Here is a 9,058-nt window from a genome sequence, read left to right as displayed (position 1 = left end):
CTAGGCCCAAGGGTGGCCAAGGGGCAGCTGTTTGGGAGGGGCTGGCCTCAGAGAAGGGGTGCCTCCATTTGTTCTCTTGTCCTGGGTTCACAAATGTTAGGGAGATGCTGGAGAGTGGATGGTACTTTACGAAGAAGGCATATAGTAAGGAAAGAAGACAGAGGATGAAGCCCTTAGGAACATCACAGCAAGTTAATACTTGACTGGATGGGTAAACAAACCAGTAAGTGTCTGAGTAAAATAACTTTTGAAAAGAGAAGTCAACCAGAAAAACTAGAATTAGTAAAGTAAAGCCTTGATTTTTACAGGATTTTCCTCACATCTAGTCAGCACCAAACCATCAATAGTCAGACATTTGTTCTAAAGAGAAAGCTTATGACAATGAACAATGTCATGAACCTGGAACTGTTTTTCATGGCTTCACTGGAGCTCAGTCTGTTATTCACATTCTTTTTAGAGAATTAAGGGTTGATTTTGTTTCAATATATGTTTTTCATCATATAATTAATGTATATCATTTTCCCAGAATTTTTAAGAGTGAAGTAGGGAAAACTTGTTATTCTAATTATTGAGAGGAAGTATTAGCAACATAAGTAGGAAGTTAATAGCATGGTTAGAATTTACTGTCATGAAAACACCTGCCCATTCATTGCTGTCCTAAGCAAACACAATCTCAATGATACTACTGGAGAAAATCAGGAAGGAACAAGGTGTGGGACTTCTTAGCTTTAAGATGATTAAACAGTTTCATTCAACAGTCAGCTCTTTATCCATAAGCCAACAGCTTTCTCTTTCACATACCCTCAGAATCTTTTTGCAAAGTTGAAATAGCTGTAATTTTAATGTAACTATTATATTCAAGACATTAATGACCTGCATCACCAAAAATAACCATGGTAACAGGTGAGAAATCAAAGATAGTTAATTTAATGGCCACAGAAAGAAAATAAGTGCAAATAATCTATAATTCTTCATTTCCAATATGTACATGTTATTTTCTTACTGCATTAATTACCTAATAGTTAGACAGAAATTATCTAGTTGTTGCTCTGTGACTCCCCATTGCATTCACGTAATGGTTTTCACTCTAATAACTAATCATTATAATTTCTTACCTCAGCAGTTTAGGCTGCTACAAACTGGGTAACACATTCACTCAGTTGACATTAGCAATTTTTAATAACAATAAAAATGGAAAGGAATTAAGCAGTTCTTTCAACCTAGTTACCTAAAGGCCACTCTAATTCATTGTTTATCTATAAACTACTAATGATCTGGGACTACTTCTTAGACAGAAAGACTTCAAACTTTCAATTTCTGAAGTCTCTGTCTAGGAGTTGCTGGAATATTCCCACAGAACCTTGCTGGGAAGCGAGGACAAGTGGTGGAGTCCTAACTAGGGACATATTTGGAACCACTGCCAAGGATACTAAGTATTAGGTGGTGTGTCTATTATCTGTTAAATCTTTTGCTAGTCCTGGGGATACAATGGTAATTAAAACAAGGATAGAGGTACAGATGATAAAGCAGGAAATCATGACTTAATGCACAAGTTTATACAGTTTTTAGTTTTCATTTAGTTCATACACTATAAAAGATATAATAGATGGTGTTTAAATTTCATGACTCTGTACAAGAATCTTGTAGTGTAACAGTGTAGGGGATAATCAGTTGTATAGTGAAAAATAATATCTACTATTTATTGAATGCTTTCCATGTCCCAGATATGGTCATTTAATATTCACACAAGTATGCACCCCGACTCCATAAGTGAATTCTTTTTATTTTTTTGGCCACGCAGCATGCAGGATCTTAGTCCTTGACCAGGGATTGAACCAGTGCCCTCTGCAGTGGAAGCTCAGAGTCCTAACCACTGGAGAGCCAGGGAATTCCCCATAGGTGAATTCTTTTATCTCCATTTTCACATGGAGAAACTAGGGTTAAATAGCTGACCAGAGGTCATCTGAGCAAGTAAGTGAAAGAACAGACTGCAGTCTGGGCTGGGCTCTACTAAGTTCTAGTGTTTCTGCAGAAAGAATAATCGAGAGCCATTTCAGTTCTGGCATGCAAAGCCACTGCTCACTGAATAAAGTATTTAATTTTAATGTATTCTGTTTTTTATTTTAATTCTAGACTATACCAAAACCATGTCAGAAAGAATCTATCACATCTTTTAGATTGGCATTTCAATCTTCTCTGGCAATAATATCTCAAAAAACTGTCTCAGTAAGAAATTTTTTTTAACATCTTTATTGGAGTATAATTGCTTTACAATGGTGTGTTAGTTTCTGCTGTATAACAGAGTGAATCAGCTATACATATACATATATCCCCATATCTCTTCCGTCTTGCGTCTCCCTCCCTCCCACTCTCCCTATCCCACCCCTCTAGGTGATCACAAAGCACCGAGGTGATCTCCCTGTGCTATGTGGCTGCTTCCCACTAGCTATTTTACATTTGGTAATGCATATATGTCAGTGCTACTCTCTCACTTTGTCCCAGCTTACCCTTCCCCGCTCCCCGTGTCCTCAAGTCCATTCTCTAGTAAGTCTGCGTCTTTATTCCCGTCCTGCCCGTAGGTTCTTCATGACCACCTTTTTTTTTTTTTTTTTTTAGATTCCATATATATGTGTTAGAATACAGTATTTGTTTTTCTCTTTCTGACTTACTTCACTCTGTATGACAGACTCTAGGTCCATCCACCTCACTACAAGTAACTCAGTTTCGTTTCTTTTTATGGCTGAGTAATATTCCATTGTATATATGTGCCATATCTTCTTTATCCATTCATCTGTCGATGGACACTTAGGTTGCTTCCATGTCCTGGCTATTGTAAATAGAGCTGCAATGAACATTGTGGTGCATGACTCTTTTTGAATTATGGTTTTCTCAGGGTATATGCCCAGTAGTGGGATTGCTGGGTCCTATGGTAGTTCTATTTTTAGTTTTTTGAGGAACCTCCATACTGTTGTTCATAGTAGCTGTATCAATTCATATTCCCACCAACAGTGCAAGAAGGTTCCCTTCTCTCCACACCCTCTCCAGCATTTATTGTTTGTAGATTTTTTTGGTGATGGCCATTCTGTCTGGTGTGAGCTGATATCTCATTGTAGTTTTGATTTGCATTTCTCTAATAATTAGTGATGTTGAGCATCCTTTCATGTGTTTGTTGGCAATCTGTATATCTTCTTTGGAGAAATGGCTATTTAGGTCTTCTGCCCATTTTTGGATTGGGTTGTTTGTTTTTTTGATACTGAGCTGCATGAACTGCTTGTAAATTTTGGAGATTAATCCTTTGTCAGTTGCTTCATTTGGAAATATTTTCTCCCATTCTGAGGGTAGCAATTTTTTACAAAAAGAATAAATGAACAGAAGTAGATACATGCTATAAAGGAAGTATAGTCATCATTAGGATGACTACTATCAAAAAACCAGAAAATAACAAATGGCAGCAAAGAGATATAGAAAATGGAACATTTGTGAGAATGTAAAATGGCATAGTTGCTATGAAAAGCAGTATGGCAATTCCTCAAAAAATTAAGCATATGATTTACCATATGATCCAGCAATTCCACTTCTGTGTATATATCCAAAAGAACTGAAAGTAGGGTCTCATAGAGATATTTGTACACCCATGTTTATAACAGCATTAAGCACAACAGCCAAGAGATGGAAGCAACCGAAGTGTACGTCGATAGATGAATGGATAAGCAAAATGTGGCATATATATATATATATATATATATATATATATATATATATATATATATATATAATGAATTATCATCAGCTTTAAAAAGGAAGGCAATTTTGACATATGCTACAACATGGGTGATCCTTGAGGCCATTATGCTAAGTGAAATAAACCAGTAACAAAAAGACTAGTACTATAGGTGAGGTAATTAGAGTAGTTAAAAACATAGAGACAGAAAGTAGAATGGTGGTTGCCAAGGGCTGGGGCAAGGGGGGAAAGGGGACTTGTTGTTTAATGGGCACAGAGTTTCAGTTTTGTAAGATGCAAAGGGTTCCGGAGATGGCAGGTGCAACATCGTGGATGTAGCTAACACTGCTGAACTGCACTCTGAAAAATGGTTAAGGTGGTAAATTTTATGTTATGTGTACTTTACCACATTAAACATTAAACAGAAGAAACTATGGAGGGTTAGGTGACAGAGAGGACCTGGGGATAGGAGAGGAGCTCGTTAGGTAAGTTGTTCAACAGACATGTTTGAGACATGAACAATGCGGTGGAGCCAGTTCTGCCCAAAGCCAAGGAGGGAGCTCTCCAGGCAGAGGGATCTGCACCTATAAATCCCTGGGCCAAAGAAGAGGTATGTTGAATGAAAAGGAAGTCAGTGTGACAGGAACATAGTGGCAGTTGATATACTTGGGGCTGGTCATAGAAGGACTGGTGGACATGGAATTATTTTGGACTGCATTATTATCATTACGTTTTAGCTTCATTTGCAGGGGCTCTGTACTTTAGGAGATCACAAACTTTAGAGTACTCATTTTGTTTCAAAAATAGTAATCAGCATACTATTTTTTTCTTTAATCAGCATACTTATTACTGTCATGATTCAAGAACCTCTTATTGCACAATTAAAAAAAAATCACCAGAAGTGGTGTGTTAACGTGGTGGGGTTTCATTTTTATTTGTCAACTACATTATTTCTGGAGCGATTGCAACCTGAAAGATATTCCCTTTTTATCTGTCTACCTTGGTAAATACCAGTGAACCATTACTTAAAACACTGCATTCATTTTATACTTCAAACTACTTCACAGTGTCTCTGGAAGTTTTCCAGGGCCAGGTCAGTTCATCAATCCTCACTACAGTGATTTTAGAGACTCTGGAGGCCCTAATATAAGCAGTTAGTATTGCTCACTTTGCTGAAAATTGTCTAGCACTGCACTTAGCAGTGTTGATTCTTGACAAATAATTTAATAGTGTAGTCACATCCTAGAAGTGTTAACATACAGAATTTAAGGGTTTATCAAAATGGCAGCTGCCATCATTTAAATACGTTTTCTTACGTGAAAGCAAAAGTTGCTAAAATTAAAACGTGGTTTATTGTTAAATACCCCTTATACATCAATTTTCTCTGATGGAAATACCATTATTTAAAGTATTCATAACCCTAAAAAAAGATGTTTATCTGCTTTAATAGAACAATACATTTATACTGTATTCTGCATCATATGTATTTTTTTCTATTTCAAATAAATTTGGAAATTTTATCCTACTTTGGAATATTGTTCTCTACAGTTCAAGGTTCAAAATAGCAAAGCAGTACTGAAAGTTCTCATCTGACATTTCTTACCCACTTCTCACCTGACATTTGTCTCAGATTATCTGCAATGTGGAATGAATCTGGGAAGATTAACCCAAATGCATTGATGATGTTCATTCCCCCACATTTCAATAGAGGAAACTGAATCTGGGAGATTGGAAATATGACTTTGAAGAAAAGCAGAAATATATTCGTAATGGGATGACATGTCAGTTGAAACTTAAAGTTGATGAAGTGTAAGTGTGTTTGGACCAAACACTGAGACAGGGCCGTATGAGTGATTTATGGAGCTAAATGAGAAGGATACCTTCCTGGGCTGCCTTGTTTAGACTAAATGTGCAATAGCGGAGCAGAAGGAATGGGTGGGCTTAAAGAGCAACAGAACAAGTGTGCAACTAATGTGAGTAAGCCCCACATCAACCCAGTGGTACCTGAGGGTTATACACCCTCCTTCATGACAATTCTATTAATGTCTTCCGTGAAGTAGGGATAAACATCATAGTTTATCCATATGCAATTTAAGAACTTAAGTATTTCAAAAGAAATAATGGAGATGAAAATATTTAATATTTTCAAGGGCTTTGAGATCCTAGGATGAGTGGTTAAATGCAATAATCATTATCATAAATCTTTTAGAATTATCATTAATTTTGTACTTTTTCATTTGGAGTGTCAATATTATAGTTTTATTTTTGAAACTACTTCTGGTAATAATTCACATAGTCAGTAATAAGTAAAGGGTTATGAAGACCATGACCCTGTTCTTAATGAGATTTTTAAGTTTGGAAGATCCAACTGAAACATGAAACAATAGAACAAGGAAGCACTTTTTTTTTTTTTTTTTTTAAAGGAAGCACTTTTTGAGTGGCTGTACAGAGGAAAACCAGCTGAGAAAACGGGCTTAGTGGGCTGGAGTCCCTGGAAAGGATTCAGGCACTTGGAACTTGAGCTGGGCCTTGGAGTTTGTGTGGTCAGAGGTGGGCCCTGAGGATTTGGTCCCCTGAAGTCTTGGAAGGAAAGTGAAAGCTCTGTGAACTTTTAGTATTTATAACTTGTCTGTGAATTTTGCCTTCTGTCCTGCAATATAACTATGTCCATGCTAAAATAAAATGATGTTTGCATTACGTTCAGATTATTTAATTTTGTTTTCCTAGTCTGATATGCCAGGAAGTTATGGCCCGTCTCACCCAAGATATTCTCTTACCCCATCCCAGCTCCACACATCCTCAGGAGTGTGACTGACACGCTGGTTGGAGAATTGTGGCTGTACAGGATCACAGCGCATTTAAACAGAAGAGCCTTTGCTTGGCCATTAGCATGTTATCAGGCTGAGTAAATAAGAGTTTCTTTAGCCATTAAAAGACTCTCATACCATATGGTATGTGTACACATTCTTTTGTACAAGTTTGGTGGGCTTTCTAAGCAGCCTAGGTTTCCTTTTTATAAGTATAACTGGGGCCCAGATGGTTCCATTTGCTGATAAGAGTACTTTTCAATAATATGCTGTATGATTGGGTGCAAAATCAACATCCTCCAAGTTTTGCTTTTAAAGTACAAGCCTTTGTTTTGTATTTCCGCCTGAAGCCTTTTTGACCTTTGTCAAAAATATTTTTCAGTTATTCAGAGCACATTGGCGTGCTCTAAAAAAAGACCACCCAAGCACATCCCTTTCAGTTGGCAAATTCCACTTAGGATGAGAAGCACAGAAGCATTCTATAACTGATGAGAACTATAGAGTTATTTGAATGTTTGAAAAGGGATACATCTCTTTTGTCAGCCCACAGAGGCTGGTCTCTTTAGGGCTTTGTGTCATCATGTTAACCGCTGTGACACAGTGGTCATCGGCGCTCACCTCCAGTTTGGAAACTTGACCCAGTGCTGTTCAGAGGAAGCAGTAGTCCTTGGTAATGCCAGATCTGTTCCCTTACATTGTTTCTATTTATTTCAAAGACCAAATCACAAGCTGGCCAAGAAGCAATGAGGCTGGAAAGGATAAGGAACATATAGGGATTTTAAAGACACCGCTGAGTCCTGCTTGAAGCTTGATGACCATGGCAACGTATTCTCAAGTGTCTAAATTTTTAAATCCTCCAAAGCTATAAAGTAGTACTAAAAACGTTTTGCCAGTAATAGCCAAGGTAGCAATTTACACAACGTACAGTTGGCTTTCTGGCCAACAGCATTGCTTCCTCTGCTCCCATCAGTGTTTCCCTTTCTCCATTGCCTATTTCTGCCTTGGATCCTTCCCCTCAAAGCAGCCCCTCTAACTTTTTACCCGTGACCAAGAGCAGTTTGGTCTTTTGTTTTTTTGGCAGGAACGTTCATTCAACAATTTCTTTAGCAAATATTTATTAAGTATCTGCTATGTGCCTATATTGTCCTTAGGACTGGGGATGTAAGTGTGAATAAGATGGAATCTACCAAATGTGAAGCTCAGTGCAGATTGAAGACATAGACTGAATGTCATGATACCCTAGCACAGCTCTAGTTCAAAAGATATATATGCCTTTTGTGTCCTCCTTTTGTCTTCTCCTAATGGACTACGGTTCAGATAGAAAAGGGCATGAGTTGGGGTAGGGAGAGCCAAGGAGCAAGCTGATTTATCCTGCATCTCTTTCCTTATGTTACAATGACCTTGGTTCAAAGATTGTAAAGGATAGGGGATAAATTTTAGAGAGAAGAACCAGTAGAGAAGTGATGCAGGCAGACCTACCATAGGGAGTAGAAGATGACAAAGATGGTGAGTAGGAAGCCAATCCAGACCTCCAGGAGACTCTACAAGCCATTGGTCTGGCACTTATTTCATATGACACTTTAGATACATAATGTTAACCCCTTTCTTCCCTACATTTTCTTTGTGAAATGAGAGCGAATGCGTTTTAAACTTGCTCTCTAGAACAATTGAGTTACTAGTTTAGAAAGGTGAGTCCACGTGGGCATCCTAAGCCGCAGGCATAAATGATATTAAGTAGTATTAGGTGAACACATGGGGTGAAGTGAGTTTGATGTGGGTCGAAGGAAGTGTAGGCACAGGGAAGTGATGAGGCTGGAAAATTAAGTAGGACTTAGAGAAGAAAGCTTTTTATATACGATTTAGTACTTTATTCTGAATGCAATGGGGGATCCTTTAAATAAATACATATCATTTGAATGACAGTCAGATTTACAATTTAGATAGATTACTCTGGTTGCATTGAGGGGCTGAATGGAAGGATAGAAAGACTGAGATGAGGAAGCTCAGTTAGGAGGCTGTTGAAGTGGCCCAAACAAAAAGACATGAATTTCTAAATTAAGACAGTGGCAGGAAGAATAGATAATGGGAAAGATACGTAAGACATAGTACAGATCTATAATCTGTGAGACTTAGTGACCAATTGGATATGAAGGAAAGGGGGAAGTGCTAGGATTATGTCAAAGTTTCTAATCTTGGTAACTAGGAGTATTTTAATAGTAAATAAAGGAACGAGTTTGACAGGATAATGTAACTGGTTCAATTGAGGACAGAGTACATTTGTGATGCATGTAAGGCATTCAATTGGAGATACCTAGTAATAAAATGGAGATGTTTAGGTCTGGATCTCAGCAGAGAGGTCTAGGTTGGAGGGGTCGATTTGGTTAGAAATGGGTAATTAAAGATTTTGGTTGATGTCACTAAGAGTTACTGCATGGAGTGAGAAGAGAAGAGAATGAAGACTAGAGATCCAAGAAATATTGCCTTTCAGGTATGTTAAGAATATAAGATGAATAAGGTCTGAAGACTTAAT

Source organism: Mesoplodon densirostris, chromosome 11 (assembly GCF_025265405.1).
Source record: "Mesoplodon densirostris isolate mMesDen1 chromosome 11, mMesDen1 primary haplotype, whole genome shotgun sequence".
Lineage (NCBI taxonomy): Eukaryota > Metazoa > Chordata > Mammalia > Artiodactyla > Ziphiidae > Mesoplodon > Mesoplodon densirostris.
The sequence above is the reverse complement of the archived record's forward strand: the minus strand, read 5'-3'. Positions refer to the sequence as shown.